Source organism: Pelophylax lessonae (genome assembly GCF_965119305.1).
Source record: "Pelophylax lessonae genome assembly, chromosome: 6".
NCBI classification, from domain to species: Eukaryota; Metazoa; Chordata; class Amphibia; order Anura; family Ranidae; genus Pelophylax; species Pelophylax lessonae.
Window position 1 is genome coordinate 314769893 of NC_138773.1, and position 16162 is coordinate 314786054.

A 16162-nucleotide genomic window follows, 5' to 3' on the forward strand; every position below is an offset into this window, starting at 1 on the left:
ATCCATGCTAGGGGTGTGGGGAGGGGGGGGGCTAGTGCTGCCCTCTGTGCTTTTCTTCAACCTGCTCTCAGTAGGTCAGCGGCAGGGACTTTTTACTTAGGCATGTCTGTGGCAGAAGCGATGCAGCCTTTTTACAGGGCATCAGAGCGGTCCAGGGGGAAATTGCCCCCCTGGCCCAGTCCTCCCCTGAGTCTGAGGGATGTGACCTGGTAGCAGCTTGTAGAGAAGAAGACCGGGACCACCAGGGATTCCAGACCATCTTTATCATCAGGAGTTCTGGTGAAGACCAGCTGTCATTTGGGTTCCAAGCCTGGAGTGACCCCCATGGGATGTAGATGAGATGAGAGTAGTCAGGTCCAGGTAGAGGTCATGGGCAGGCAAGAGAGTAGATTCAGACAGATAGTGGGAAAGCAGCAGGCAAGAGGGTGGTGAGAACGATCTGTGACAGCAACAAGCATAGCACTTGGGAACTAGAAAAGCTCACAGCTGGTCTTCACCAGAGCTCCTGATAGCGAAAATGGACTGGAAGCCCTAGTACCCTCGTTTTTTGTTTTTTTTTTTTGCAAGCTGTCACCAGGTCAAGGTCCTCAGATTTGCTTTACCATGGGGATAGCTGGAACAGAAAGGCTACAGTATGGAGACCTGCAAGGGATGCCATGACACTTTTTCCTCCCATGGGTTTTTAATTTGCACATTCTTCCAGTGTTTTAGGGAAGGGAAGAGAGCACTTTGAATAAGAAGAGGTGCAATGGGAATTTTAGTCCCAGTCTATTCAAGTTGTTTTTGTTTGTGTGTATATGACTATATCAGGAACATTTGTTTGTAAGCACCTTCAGGGTCAATCGGCATCATGAATGGCTCTGTGTACTTTGTAAACATCTGAAGAGTACATCGGCACTCTATACATTAAATAGAGCCGTACAATTGGAGATGCAGTGAATGGCGGTTATTGGGAGAACATTCTGCGGAAGCTGAATGGAAGACCAGCTATGAGCTATTTTAGATAGCATTTCGTGCTTTCCCACAATCTATGTCTGGACCTAACTACTCTCTTGCCTGCTACTGTCTACTCTTCCCTCCCTATGACTTTGGTCTGGACCTGACAACTCTCTTGCCTGCCACTGATTACACTCTTGCCTCCTTATGACTTCTGTCTGAATCTGACTACTCTGTTCCCTGCTACCTGATCACTACCTCTGCCTGAATCTGACTACTCTGTTCCCTGCTACCTGATCACTACCTCTGCCTGAATCTGACTACTCTGTTCCCTGCTACCTGATCACTACCTCTGCCTGGATCTGACTACTCTGTTCCCTGCTACCTGATCACTACCTCTGCCTGAATCTGACTACTCTGTTCCCTGCTACCTGATCATTACCTCTGCCTGGATCTGACTACTCTGTTCCCTGCTACCTGATCACTACCTCTGCCTGAATCTGACTACTCTGTTCCCTGCTACCTGATCATTACCTCTGCCTGGATCTGACTACTCTGTTCCCTGCTACCTGCTCACTACCTCTGCTTGGACCTGACTACTTACTTGCCTGCTGTGAGACTTCTGCCTGGACCAGACTGCTCTTCTGCGTGGCGTTTTGTGTACAATCTCCACACTGTAGCTTTTCTGCACCAGCTAGCCTGTTGGTTGAGCAGTCTGAGGGATGTGACCTGGTAGCAGCTTGTAGCAAAGTAGACCGGGACCACCAGGGATTCCAGCCCATCTTTATCAGGAGTTCTGGTGAAGACGAGCAATCACTTGGATTCCAAGCATTGAGTGACCACCATGTCACCTGCCAAGGGATGCCATGACACTTTTTCCTCCCATGGGTTTTTATTTTGTACATTCTTCCAGTGTGGGGCAGCCTGAGGGATGTGACCTGGTAGCAGCTTGTAGCGAAGAAGACCGGGACCACCAGGAATACCAGCCCATCTCATCAGGAGTTCTGGTGAAGACGAGCAATCACTTGGGTTTCAAGCCTTGAGTGACCACCATGTCACCTGCCAATGGATGCCATGACACTTTTTACTCCCATGGGTTTTTATTTTGCCCATTCTTCCAGTGTGGGGCAGTCTGAGGGATGTGACTGGTAGCAGCTTGTAGCGAAGAAGACCGGGACCACCAGGAATACCAGCCCATCTCATCAGGAGTTCTGGTGAAGATGAGCAATCACTTGGGTTTCAAGCCTTGAGTGACCACCATGTCACCTGCCAAGGGATGCCATGACACTTTTTACTCCCATGGGTTTTTATTTTGCCCATTCTTCCGGTGTGGGGCAGTCTGAGGGATGTGACCTGGTAGCAGCTTGTAGCGAAGAAGACCAGGACCACCAGGGATTCCAGCCCATCTTCCTCATCAGGAGTTCTGGTGAAGACGAGCAATCACTTGGGTTCCAAGCCTTGAGTGACCGCAATGTCACCTGCCAAGGGATGCCATGACACTTTTTTCCTCCCATGGGTTTTTATTTTGTACATTCTTCCAGTGTGGGGCAGTCTGAGGGATGTGACCTGGTAGCAGCTTGTAGCGAAGAAGACCGGGACCACCAGGGATACCAGCCCATCTTCCTCATCAGGAGTTCTGGTGAAGACGAGCAATCACTTGGGTTCCAAGCCTTGAATGACCACCATGTCACCTGCCAAGGGATGCCATGACACTTTTTTCCTCCCATCGGTTTTTATTTTGCACATTCTTCCCCATGTTGAAGGGAAGAGAGCACTTTTAATAAGAAGAGGTGCAATGGCAATTTTAGTCCCGGTCTATTCAAGTTGTTTTTGTGTGTATGACTATAGCAGGAACATTCGTTTGTAAGCACCTTCAGGGTCAACCAGCATCATGAATGGCTCTGTGTACTTTGTAAACATCTGAAGAGTACGTCGGCACTCTATACATTAAATAAAGCCGTACAAATGGAGATGGCGGTGAATGGCGGTTCTTGGGAGAACATTCTGCGGAAAGCTGAATGGAAGCCATTAGGACAGCCTGTGATTGTGTCTTCTATACTCTTATTCATAATTCAATCACTTGTAAATAAATGTTCTCTTCTCCTCTGTACCTCGCCTGCAGATTTTTTGTCGAGCCTCAGGAAGGGCTTAGGAAAAAAATCTGCATACATCTAATAAATCATATTAATTTTAATCAGCAGTTGGGCACCCAGAGAACAGCTTGTCTGGCGATGAAATGGAAAAAATATTTTGTGATTTCCAGCGACAAATAAATAAACAGCATAAGGGGCGATGTGACGAACGTTCCAGCGCTCCGCCGCTTTTACCGCTGTCTTCCGAAGTGTGACATCGAATGACTGAAAGATGATGATTTCTATCAGAGCTTTGCATGCAGCGGGCTCACATATGAACGGTATAGAGGAAAATGATCGGAGGTATTAACAGCGACAAACCTCCATTCCTGATACTATGTATAAAAGAGGAGGGTCGTGGTAGTGGGACTTTGAATGAGGTAGGTTGCGGAATAAAAATAAATAAATAAAAAAACTACAAAAAAAAAAACAAAAAAAATTAAAAAAAATTAAAAAAACAAAAAAATACAAAAAATAAAAAAAATTAAAAAATAAACTAGAATATAATCTATATTCTAGTTTTTTTTATTTATTTATTTATTTATTTTTTATTTGTTTATTTTTATTTTTTTGTCGTTTTTTTTTATTTATTTATTTATTTTTTATTCCGCAACCTACCTCATTCAAAGTCCCACTACCACTATCCCCCTATTTTAAACACTTCCAGGGATCAGTATAGAGGACAATGATCAGAGGTATTAACAGCAACAAACCTCCATCCCTGATACTATGTATAAAAGAGGAGGATCGTGGTAGTGGGATTTTGAATGAGGTAGGTTGCGGAATAAAAAAAATAAATAAATAAATAAAAAAACTACAAAAAAAACTTAAAAAAAAATTAATAAATAAAAAAACAAAAAATAGAAAAATTAAAAAAAAATAAAAAAATAAACTAGAATATAATCTATAGTCTATTTTTTTTTAAATTTATTTATTTTTTATTCCACAGCCTCCCTCATTTAAAGTCCCACTACCACTACCCCCCTCTTTTATACACTTCCAGGGATCGGTATAGAGGAAAATGATCGGAGGTATTAACAGCAACAAACCTCCATCCCTGATACTATGTATAAAAGAGGAGGATCGTGGTAGTGGGACTTTGAATGAGGTAGGTTGTGGAATAAAAAGAAAAAAAAACATAGAAAAATAAATAAAAAAATAAAAAAAAACAAAAAAAATATAAAATAAAAAAAATAAAACTAGAGTATAATCTATATTCTAGTTTTATTTATTTATTTATTTTATTCAGCAACCTACCTCATTCAAAGTCCCACTACCACTATCCCCCTCTTTTATACACTTCCAGGGATCGTTGACTTTTTCTCCATGCATTGGGGGCACGGTGCGTTACACAGTACTGTGCGTTGTGTTCGGGCAGCCCATGGAAAATAAAGGGCCGCTAATGCGCAAAAACCTCCTCAGGAGTCACGCAATGTTGCAGCATTCTGAGCAATGTGTGTAGCCGGAGTGCATCGGGGTGCCATCCCTAATGCATGACTGCGGTTGTGGTTCGCTGAATCGCATGTGCGCTGCCTTACAGCAGGGGTCGCCAAACCCAAGGCCGGGACAAGGGGTGGGCAGGAGGGGAGACTTCCCTGGGCATTGTGGTATCATGTAGGGTGGGGGGGAATTTTGCTGACACATAATGCTCATACATCTTTGGCGGGGGGGGGGGGTGCAGTTTAACTTCTCAGTACATCAGGGTCCCCATCAGAGTTGTCCCTCCCCTAATTCAGAGTCCCCCCTCCATCAGAGTCCCCCCTTACTCAGGAATCCCCGTCAAAGTCCCCCTTATATAATAGTCCCATAATAATAATATAATAGTACCCCTTACATCAGGGTGCCAATCAGAGTCCCTATTACATCAGGGTCCCCATCAAAGTCCTCCCTTACATTAGGGTCCCAATAGGAGTCCCCCCCTACATCATAGTCCCCCCTTAACATGAAAGTCCCCCCTTACTCAAGAATCTCCATCAAAGTTCTCTTACATAATAGTTATCATCAGAGTACCCATTACATCACGGTCCCAATCAGAGTCCCGGTTATATCAGGATCCCCATCAAAGTTCCCCCTTACATTAGGGTCCCAATAAGAGTCCCCCCTACATCAGAGTCCCCCTTAACATGAGAGTCCCCCCTTACTCAAGAATCTCTATTAAAGTCCCCTTACAGAATAGTCCCAATCAGAGTCCCCCCTACATCATAGTCCCCCTTAACATGAAAGTCCCCCCTTACTCAAAAATCTCCATCAAAGTCCTCCTACATAATAGTCCTCATTAGAGTACTGCTTACATCAGGGTCCCAATCAGAGTCCCTCTTACATCAGGATTCCAATCAGAGTCCCCCCCTACATCAGACTCCCCCTTAACATGAGAGTCCCTCCTTACACAAAAATCCCCATTAATGTCACCCTAACATAGAAGAGTCCCCCCTTACATCAGGGTCCCCATCAGAGTTCCTCCTTACTAGTAGTCCCCTCCCAACATGAGAGCCTGTCCTTACACAAGAATCTCCATCAAAGTGGTTCTTGCATTAGAGTTCCCCCTTATATCAGGGTCCCAATCAGAGTCCCCCTTTCTTTAGAGTCCCCCCTAATTCAGAGTCCCCCCCCTAATTCAGAGTCTCTCTTAACATGAGAGTCCCCCCCCCTTCCACAAAAATACCCTTTAAAGTCCATCAGTTACATCAGGTTTCCCATCAAAGTTTCCCCTTCCATTAGAGTCCCCCCTACATCAGAGTCCCCATCAAAGTCCCCCTTACATCAAGATCCCCATCAGAGTCCCGCCTTACATCAGGGTCCCCATCGAAGTTCCTCCTTATCAGTAGTCCCCCCTCCCAACATGAGAACCTGTCCTTACACAAGAATCCCCATCAAAGCCGCTCTTGCATTAGAGTTCCCCTTTATATCAGGGTCCCAATCAGAGTCCCCCTTTCTTTAGGGTCCTAATCAGAGTCCCTCTTACATCAGGTCCCCCATAGATCATAGGCATATATAGAAGAGAGGAAAGCGCCTCTTGAGTGTTGTAAACGATTTAATGACAAAAATGATAGTAGTGACTCACATTAAGGTATTCGTTATCGTGTGTGGCGTTGTGCTCCGGAGGCTGGATGTCTGCTCAGTTCAAGTCAGTCTAATCGTCCGGGTGGGCTCTGGAGGCTTGCTCTGCCGAATTCCGGGTAGACTCGGTGGAGGAACTTGGAGGAGTTCAAACAGCGGCCGGCAGCGTCTGACGTCACATGTGCAGAGAAGGGCAGTGAGGGCAAACCGGGCTTCACAACGCGTTTCGGAGCATACGTCGATGCCAGGTTCGGGCATGCGCACTCCTTTCTCAAGTCTCCGGAGCAAAGGGAGAGAGCAAACTTCATAGGACACGATCGGGCGTGTACTAACAATAAAAGCGGCAATGCTGGGATCAGATTTAAAGTGGCAATAGTATCTTTAAAGCAGTGGGGATTGTTCAGCAGTAGGGGACCATTCATGAGCTGAATGGATGGTGGGATACACAAGGTTAGGTTGTGGAATTGTGAACATATCTTGGCAGTATTAATAATGTATCCCACCATCCATCCACAAGATAACGAGTACCTTAATGTGAGTCACTACTATCATTTTTGTCATTAAATCGTTTACAACACTCAAGAGGCGCTTTCCTCTCTTCTATATTTCTGATACAGAGCTGCTTCACTCCTCCGGTCAGCTGCCCTGAGTGACAACCCCTCCATCCATCCATCCATCCATCCCAGGGTCAACCTCGGATTTCCCTCTCTCTCCCCCCTCCCCTCTGGATTTGAAGAGAGCACACCATCACTGTCTGTCTAGGAACTTGCACACGGACTTTAAATCCCCCCCTTGTGCCCAGGCTCTTAATGATATATCTCCCATGTGTTGGTGCTTCTTTTTGGTTTTACCCTGAAACCTGTCCACAATTTGCAGCCACCCCATTGATAGCACCACCTGAGAGCGCCAAAACACTCCCTATAGATCATAGGCAGTCTTTGTTCATGTTTATCCTCAATCAGTGCATATTGAGGAGATGCCACTGACACTAGCTGGGACAAATGAATCCTGCCCGGGAACGCCCACTCCTCCAGACTGACACCTACCCATCAAAGCAATTTGACTTTTGCATAACTCCCCCCCCCCCCCCCCGAGAGCCCCTGCTTGCATCAAGACTGAGGGCTCTTGAGAGGAGTACTGAAACCGAGTGCTGTAATGTTTTCAGAAAGTTATGTACAGCACCCTGCCGGCCCCTCCCACCAGCCATAATCTGCCTAGAGAAGCACAGAGACCCAGTGATGATGTCAGGGAATATAAAAATTAGGTATGTCATGTAAATGGAAAGGTTTAACCGGTTCCGGACCGCCCACCGCATTTATACTGCGGCAGGCTGGCCCTCCTGCGCGAAACGACATAGGGCTACATTGGTTGTGCGCCAGCAGCTAGGGGACGAGTGCGAGCCCCTGGCCGCGCACTCCTTCCCCCACTCATCAGCGGGGGCTCCGATGCACGGGGCAGGCGGCTCTGATTACCGCCTGACACCCGCAATCGCTCCCTGCTGAGAGAGAAGAACGGTCAGCTGTTGTATATACGTCTGACCGTTCTTCTCCATGGAATGATCACAGAGCGCCTGTGATCCTTCTATATAGGATCACAGGTCTCTATGGTCAATCCATAAGCCCCGCCCCCATACAGTTAGAATCACTCCCCTAGGCTCACATTTAACCCGTTGATCACCCACAGTGTTAACCCCTTCCCTGCCAGTGTCATTATTACAGTAACAGTGCATATTTTTAGCACTGATTACTGTAGTAATGTCACTGGTCCCCCCAAAAGTGTCAAAAATGTCAGTTAGGGGTCCGATCTGTCCGCTGCAATGTCGCAGTCCCGCTAAAAATCGCAGATCGCCGCCATTACTTGTAAAAAAAAAAAAAAATGACATAAATCTTTCCCGTAGTTGGTAGACGCGATAACTTTTGCGCAAACCAATCAAAATACGCTTATTGCGATTTTTTTTTTTACCAAAAATATGTAGCAGAAAACAAATTGCCCTAAAGTGTTGAAAAATTTTGATTTTTACATTTTTTTTTGAGAATGTTATATAGCAGAATGTGAAAAATATTGTTTTTTTTTTTTTTTTTCAGAATTGTTGCTCTTTTTTCTAAAAAAAAATCGCACAGGTGATCAAATACCGCCAAAAGAAAGTTCTATTTGTGGGAAAAAAAGGACATCAATTTTATTTGGGTACAGCGTCGCACGACCGCGCAATTGTGCGTTAAAGTAACGCAGTGCCGAATCGCAAAATAGGGCCTGGTCGTTAAGGGGACAAATCCTTCCGGTCCAGAAGTGGTTAAATGAAAAAAGAAATGATTACATTGATGCGGGGGGGAAGGGAGGGGCCAGCGAAGGTAAGATACAATCAGATTGAAACTTGCAACATTTGTAGCAATTGTTTAATCCATTGAAGGAATGAACACAAATGGTAACATATCTGGAAGAGGAAAGTATTTAAACATATTTCACTTTGTTCATCGCTTTACTAAAACGAACATTCTCCCCCCATATCCCCCCCCCCCCCACGCGCACAGTGCGCCTGTTCTATAAGGTCACGGCAGAAGCCGATCATTCCCGGTGACAGTCCCGGTTATTAGAGGTAAATCATGATTGAAGAGCGCGTGGCAACATCTTATTAGGAACAGCATTGGTCACTTTTACGGCGACTCATCAGGGAGGCGTTTGGCTTTTTGTTTGCCATTAATTACAGCGGCTCACATGTTTTGCGCCCTGTAGCAGCTCCGCGCATTAATCATGATTAATTAAGGTCTTTAAATACCCGTGGATTCTATACAGGTCATTACGTTGCCGAGCCGAAGGCTTGATGGTCCAATGCTGGGCCTGGTGGGTGAGCCGTGCCAGCCATGAAATTAACAGCATCAGACCTCGGATTTATGGCGATTAATGTGACTGGCAAAAGCAGAAACCGCGACGCGTGGAAACAATGCGTCCTCCTGAAAACATTCTTCAGTGTTGAGTTCCTGAAAATGTGGATTTGTTTTTCTTAGATGATTGCAGCATGCTGAGAAATGTGTCAGTACAACCCTTCCAGGTATATACAGTACATGGATGTGTGCACAGGGTGTGCTGGATGTGCCTGGGCACAATGTAATTACCCTAATGCGGGGCAGATTCCTCTGCTCTACTGACCCTGGACACTGCCCTACTGACACCATCCTTGTTTTCAGGTTTTAATATATTTTAAAATGCTTGTTTACCTTTACAGTATCCCACAAAAGTGAGTACACCCCTCACATTTTTGTAAATATTTTATTCTATATTTTCATGTGACAACACTGAAGAAATGACACTTTGCTACAATGTAAAGTAGTGAGTGTACAGCTTGTATAAGCGCCCATTCAGACTGGTGCGACGCGACTTTGTGGGGCAACCTGTGAAGTCTTCGGCGCGACTTGCACGGACTTCATATAATTGAAGTCAATGCAAGTCGCCTCCAGGTCGCCCCAAAGTAGTACAGGACCCTTTTTCTAAGTCGGAGCGACTTGTGTCGCTCCTATTAGAACGGGTCCTGTACTATTCAATGGCGAGCGACCGACCGTGACTTGTCAGGCGTCCAAGTTGCCTGACAGGTCGCGCTAGTGTGAATGGACCCTAACAGTGTAAATTTGCTGTCCCCTCAAAATAACTCAACACACAGCCATTAATGTCTAAACCGCTGGCAACAAAAGTGAGTACACCCCTAAGTGACAATGTCCAAAATTGGGCCCAATGAGCCATTTTCCCTCCCCAGTGTCTCCCAATGTGACTCGTTAGTGTTACAAGGTCTCAGGTGTGAATGGGGAGCAGGTATGTTAAATTTGGTGTTATCGCTCTCACTCTCTCAAACTGGTCACTGGAAGTTCAACATGGCTCCTCATGGCAAAGAACTCTGAGGATCTGAAAAAAAGAATTGTTGCTCTACATAAAGATGGCCTAGGCTATAAGAAGATTGCCAAGACCCTGAAACTGAGCTGCAGCACGGTGGCCAAGACCATAAGACAAGTGTGTCTTGCCTACAGCCAAGCATGGTGGTGGGAGTGTTATGGTCTGAGGCTGCATGGGTGCTGCCGGCACTGGGGAGCTACAGTTCATTGAGGGAACCATGAATGCCAACATGTACTGTGACATACTGAAGCAGAGCATGATCCCCTCCCTTCAGAGACTGGGCCGCAGGGCAGTATTCCAACATGATAACGACCCCAAACACACCTCCAAGACGACCACTGCCTTACTAAAGAAGCTGAGGGTAAAGGCGATGGACTGGCCAAGCATAACTCCAGACCTAAACTCTATTGGGGATCTGTGGGGCTTCCTCAAACAGAAGGTGGAGGAGCGCAAGGTCTCTAACATCCACCAGCTCTGTGATGTCATCATGGAGGAGTGGAAGAGGACTCCAGTGACAACCTGTGAAGCTCTGGTGAACTCCATGCCCAAGAGGGTTAAGGCAGTGCTGGAAAAAAATGGTGGCCACACAGAATATTGACACTTTGGGCCCAATTTGGACATTTTCACTTAGGGGTGTACTCACTTTTGTTGCCAGCGCTTTAGACATCAATGGCTGTGTGTGAGTTATTTTAGGGGACAGCAAATTTACACTGTTATACAAGCTGTACACTCACTACTTTACATTGTAGCACAGTGTCATTTCTTCAGTGTTGTCACATGAAAAGATAGAATAAAATATTTACAAAAATGTAAGGGGTGTACTTACTTTTGTGAAATACTGTAGATTATATACCCTAATCACCCTGTGTGGTACAGATTCCCCCTGTTTAGACCCCCTGATATTTCACAAAAGCCCCTAACAAGGCTCCTATAAAAATCCTAAAAATAAAAAATACTGACACCATCCACTCCCCTACTGCCATTGTCCATTGCTCAGCTAACACCATCAGTATACACTATGGGCAGTCACTGGGGGAGGGGAGACTGAGGAAATGATTCCTCCTGCCTGCAGCAGACTGATGACATCATCTCACCCTAGGCACAGTCACTGGACTGCTGCTCAAGAATGGCTTTGTTTGCTAGAAAACTACTTAGAAACCCCAAACATTGAATATTTTTTTAAGCAGAGGCCATGGAGAATAAAATGGTGGTTGTTGCATACAGTATTTTTATGTCATACGAAATCTGTGCAGGACATTTTTGGGAAAAAAAATACACTTACATGAATTTGAATACACAAAAAACACAACATAATACCCAATTTTTGGTAACATATAAAAGATGATGTTACAGTGAGTAAACAGAAACCTAACATGCATTTAAGCATTTAAAATGTTTTTTTTTTTTTTTTACTTTTTTTTATTTTATCATTTATTTTATTAAAAAAAAAAAAAAAATGTTAACAGTGTATTTTTTTTTTGATTAGCTTTTTTGTTATGGCAAGGGATAAACAACATCCCTTGTGACAGCATAGACTGTGACAGGTCCTCTTTATGGAGAGATCTGGGATCTTTTAGACCCCAAACCTCTCTTCTGGCCTTCAAAGCATCTGATCAAACTGAGATTAGTTTAACCACTTCCCAACTGCACTATAGCCTACAGCGCGGTCGTCCAGTTCTGGGAGGGCATCCATGGAAGTCCTCCCAGATCCGCGCCCCTTGCGGCGCTCATCTAGCGCACTCTGTAAATTGCTGTGCCCTTTGCGGTAAAGAGCCAATCACAGCTGATCACTTGTAAAGAAACTTGCCAGTTATCTGCAGTCTTTTCCTCAGACTGTCACAGCATGAGGAGAGGAGAGTCAGTAACCGGCAATTCTTACAGGGCACATTTACACCGATCATCATTGCAGCCTCATCAGTGCCCATCAGTACTTCTGTTAGTGCCCTTCAGTGCTGCCTATCAGTGTCCATCAGTGCCGCTTATCAGTGCAGCCTCTTCAGAACCTCCTCATCAGTGCCCATCAGTGATGCCTTATCAGTGTCCATCAGTACCGCATATCAGTGCAGCCTCATTAGTGCCTCCTCATCAGGAATATATGTGCAATATGTCCACACTTAAAGAATACAGGTGCAAAATAATTTTTATATGTAAATAAAAAATAAATAATAAATAGATGTGCAAAATGTGCAATGTGCTCAAGAGAATAAATACTTCAATTCATAAATAAATGTATACAGTATCAAAGTTCATAAAAGTCCAAAGAGCTCGAAATGTATACATAAATTAAATGTGGAAATATTGCACATATATAAATGTGGATATATATAATATATATATATATAAATATATATATATATATATATATATATATATATATATATATATATACTGTATATATATTTATAAATTAGTCCAGTAGGAGGAAAATATGTGCAATATGTCCACATTTAAAGAATACAGGTGCAAAATAATCTTATATTTTTAATAAAAAATAAATAGATGTGCAAAATGCGCTCAAGAGAATAAATACTTAAATTCATAAATAAATTCATACAGTATTAAAGTTCAAAAAAATGTCCAGTGCTCAATTTATACATACATTAAATGTGGACATATTGCACATATATAAATGTGTATATATATATATATATATATATATATATATATATATATATATATATATATATATATATATATATATATATATATATATATATATATATATTCATAAATTAGTCCAGTAGGAAGAATATATGTGCAAAATGCACAATGTGCTCAAGAGAATAAATCAATTCATAAATAAATTCATACAGTATTAAGGTTCATAAAATGTCCAAAGTGCTCAAAATGTATACATAAATTAAATGTGGACATATTGCACATATATAAATTGGATACACACACATATATATATATATATATATATACACATATATATATATTTACATATATATATATAAATTAGTCCAGTAGGAGGAATATATGTGCAATATGTCCACATTTAAAAAATTCAGGTGCAAAATAATTTTTATATGTAAATAAAAAATAAATAATAACTAGATGTGCAAAATGCAAAATGCGCTCAGGAGAGTGAATACTTAAATTCATAAATAAATTAAAAAAAAATAAATAAATTCATACAGTATCAAAGTTCAAAAAATGTCCAAAGTGCTCAAAATGTATACATACATTAACTGTGGACATATTGCACATATATAGATGTGTGTGTATATATATATATATATATATATATATATATATACATATTTATAAATTAGTCCAGTAGGAGGAATATATGTGCAATATGTCCATATTTAAAGAATACAGGTGCAAAATAATTTTTATATGTAAATAAAAAATAAATAATAAATATATGTGCAAAATGCACAATGTGCTCAAGAGAATAAATACTTCAGTTCATAAATAAATTCATACAGTATTAAGGTTCATAAAATGTCCAAAGTGCTCAAAATTTATACATAAATTAAATGTGGACATATTGCACATATATAAATGTGGATAGTTACATAGTTACATAGTTAGTGAGGTTGAAAAAAGACATCAGTCCATCCAGTTCAACCTATGATGTGTGTGTGTGTTTGCTGTTAACCGTACATTGTATACCCCTGTATGTTGTACATTGTATACCCCTGTATGTTGTACATTGTATACCCCTGTATGTTGTACATTGTATACCCCTGTATGTTGTACATTGTATACCCCTGTATGTTGTACATTGTATACCCCTGTATGTTGTGGTCTTTAAGGTGCTCATCTAATAGTTTTTTGAAACTATCAATGCTCCCTGCTGATATGACTGCTTGTGGAAGAGAATTCCACATCCTTACCGCTCTTACAGTGACGAACCCCTTACGCATTTTAAGGTTAAACCGCCTTTCCTCAAGTTTTAGTGAGTGGCCCCGTGTCTTATTGTATTTCCTTACTCTGAATAGTTTGTTCCTTATGCTCGGGTCACCAGTACAATATTTGTACATTGATATCATATCCCCCCTCAATCGTCTCTTCTCCAGAGAGAATAGGTTCAGTGCTTGTAGTCTTTCCTCATAGCTGATGTCCTCCATTCCCCTAATTATTTTTGTTGCCCTTCTCTGGACTTTCTCCAGTTCCAGCACATCCTTCCTGAGGACCGGTGCCCAGAACTGGACAGCATACTCCAGATGTGGCCGGACCAGAGTCTTGTAGAGTGGAAGAATAATCTCTTTATTTCTGGAGTGAATCCCCTTTTTTTATACATCCCAGTATTCTGTTGGCTTTGCTTGCGGCGGCTTGGCATTGCATGCCACTTCCAAGCCTGTTGTCTACCAGTACCCCCAGGTCCTTTTCCATCCTAGACTCACCCAGAGGTTCCCCCCCTAGTGAGTAGCTTGCTTTCTGGTTTCTGGCCCCCAAGTGCATTACTTTACATTTATCAACATTAAACCTCATCTGCCATGTAGTTGCCCACCGCATTATTTTGTTCAGGTCCGCTTGTAAGGTTCCCACATCCTGCATAGAAGATATTGGCATGCTTAGTTTAGTATCATCTTCAAATACTGAGATTGTACTAGATATCCCCTCCTCTAGATCATTTATGAACAAATTAAACAGGATTGGTCCCAGGACAGAACCCTGGGGGACCCCACTTTCCACACCCGCCCAATCCGAGTACTCCCCATTAATCACCACCCTCTGGGCTCTCCCCTGGAGCCAGTTCTCTATCCAGGTACTCACCTTATGGTCCATACCTACCTTCCTTAGTTTGTACAGTAATCGTTTGTGGGGAACGGTGTCAAAGGCCTTTGCAAAGTCCAGATACACCACATCCACAGGCTTACCTTTATCTAGGTGGCAGCTCACTTCATCGTAGAAGGTTAATAGATTGGTTTGGCAAGAACGATTTTTCATAAATCCATGCTGATTACTACTAATTATATTGTTTTCATTATGTATGTATATATATATTTATAAATTAGTCCAGTAGGAGGAATATATGTGCAACATGTCCTTAAAGAATACAGGTGCAAAATTATTTTATATGTAAATAAAAAATAAATAGATGTGCAAAATGCGCTCAAGAGAATAAATACTTCAATTCATCAATAAATTCATACAGTATTAAAGTTCAAAAAATTTCCAAAGTGCTTAAAATGTATACATACATTAAATGTGGACATATTGCACATATATAAATTAATTAATTATTTATGTATTTTTAGCAAGCACTGTATTTATTTATCTTTTTCAGTCCATTCCCCTATTGGGTGAACAGTAGCTGCTCGTTGTTTTTTTTTAGTAACCAACCAAGTGCAGGTTTTTTTTGTATTATTATATCACCTGATGTATTGCTGCTGCTGGCTTTGCCTACCAAAACAGGAACTTTTCTGGTGACAGCAAACAATAGCTGGTTTAGTAAGAACATTCTGTTGAATTAAGTTTGTATTCTTTTTGAAGAGTACATGGAAGTTCGTGTTTTTGTGTTTCCGTGCTTGCAGACTCAGACATGAAAACTGTCTTTTGAGCACCATCATTATGTGATATTAAGAAAACCGCTTTCCTGTGACATTTTCTATCCCAGCTAGGTGGCAATATGATGAGCAAATATTGAATGTGTAGGTGGAAAGCTGTCTTCAGATTTGTCTTGTCCTCAGGTATCCCTGTCTCTATAATCCGTGCATTTTATATGGCAGTATTAAATGTTTATTTTAAGTATTTATATAGTGCTGACGATGGATGCAGAACTTTGCATATTGGCAGTGGCGGCTGGTGCATTGGTGGCGCAGGGGCGCCGCCCCCCCCCCCAATCCATGTATCCGGCCCCCTAATCTACATGCAGGGCGCCGGACGCATGGATTCCAATGTTTTTTTTTTTTTTGAAGCACGTGATTAGAGACAGAGATTCTAATAACACTGCACCTGCACCCCGAGCCCACCCAGTTGTGTGACAATAGCGAATGAATATTCACCATTATCACACGGATCCTCCTCCCAGCCAATCAGGAAGCTGGTCCTGAGACCCATTTCCCAATTGGCTGAAAGGAGAGGCCATGATATTGGCAAAGGAGGAAGGAGGAGACGCAGGGGAAGCTACCGCCGCCGCTGGGGGAAGCTGCCGCCGCTGCTGCCTGCCCTCCACGTCAGTCCAGGGAGGGTGAGTGAGC

The 16162-nt window shown here is 42.6% G+C and overlaps 1 long non-coding RNA gene across 1 annotated transcript in view; it reads left to right on the plus strand.

The window, feature by feature from the left end:
• The window catches only part of LOC309558097, a 540747-nt gene that overhangs the window by 330921 nt on the left and 193664 nt on the right, over positions 1 to 16162 (plus strand). The window contains exon 2 of the long non-coding RNA XR_014225404.1: positions 7850 to 8096. This is a non-coding gene — a long non-coding RNA (uncharacterized lncRNA). The remainder of the gene's footprint in view (positions 1 to 7849; positions 8097 to 16162) is intronic.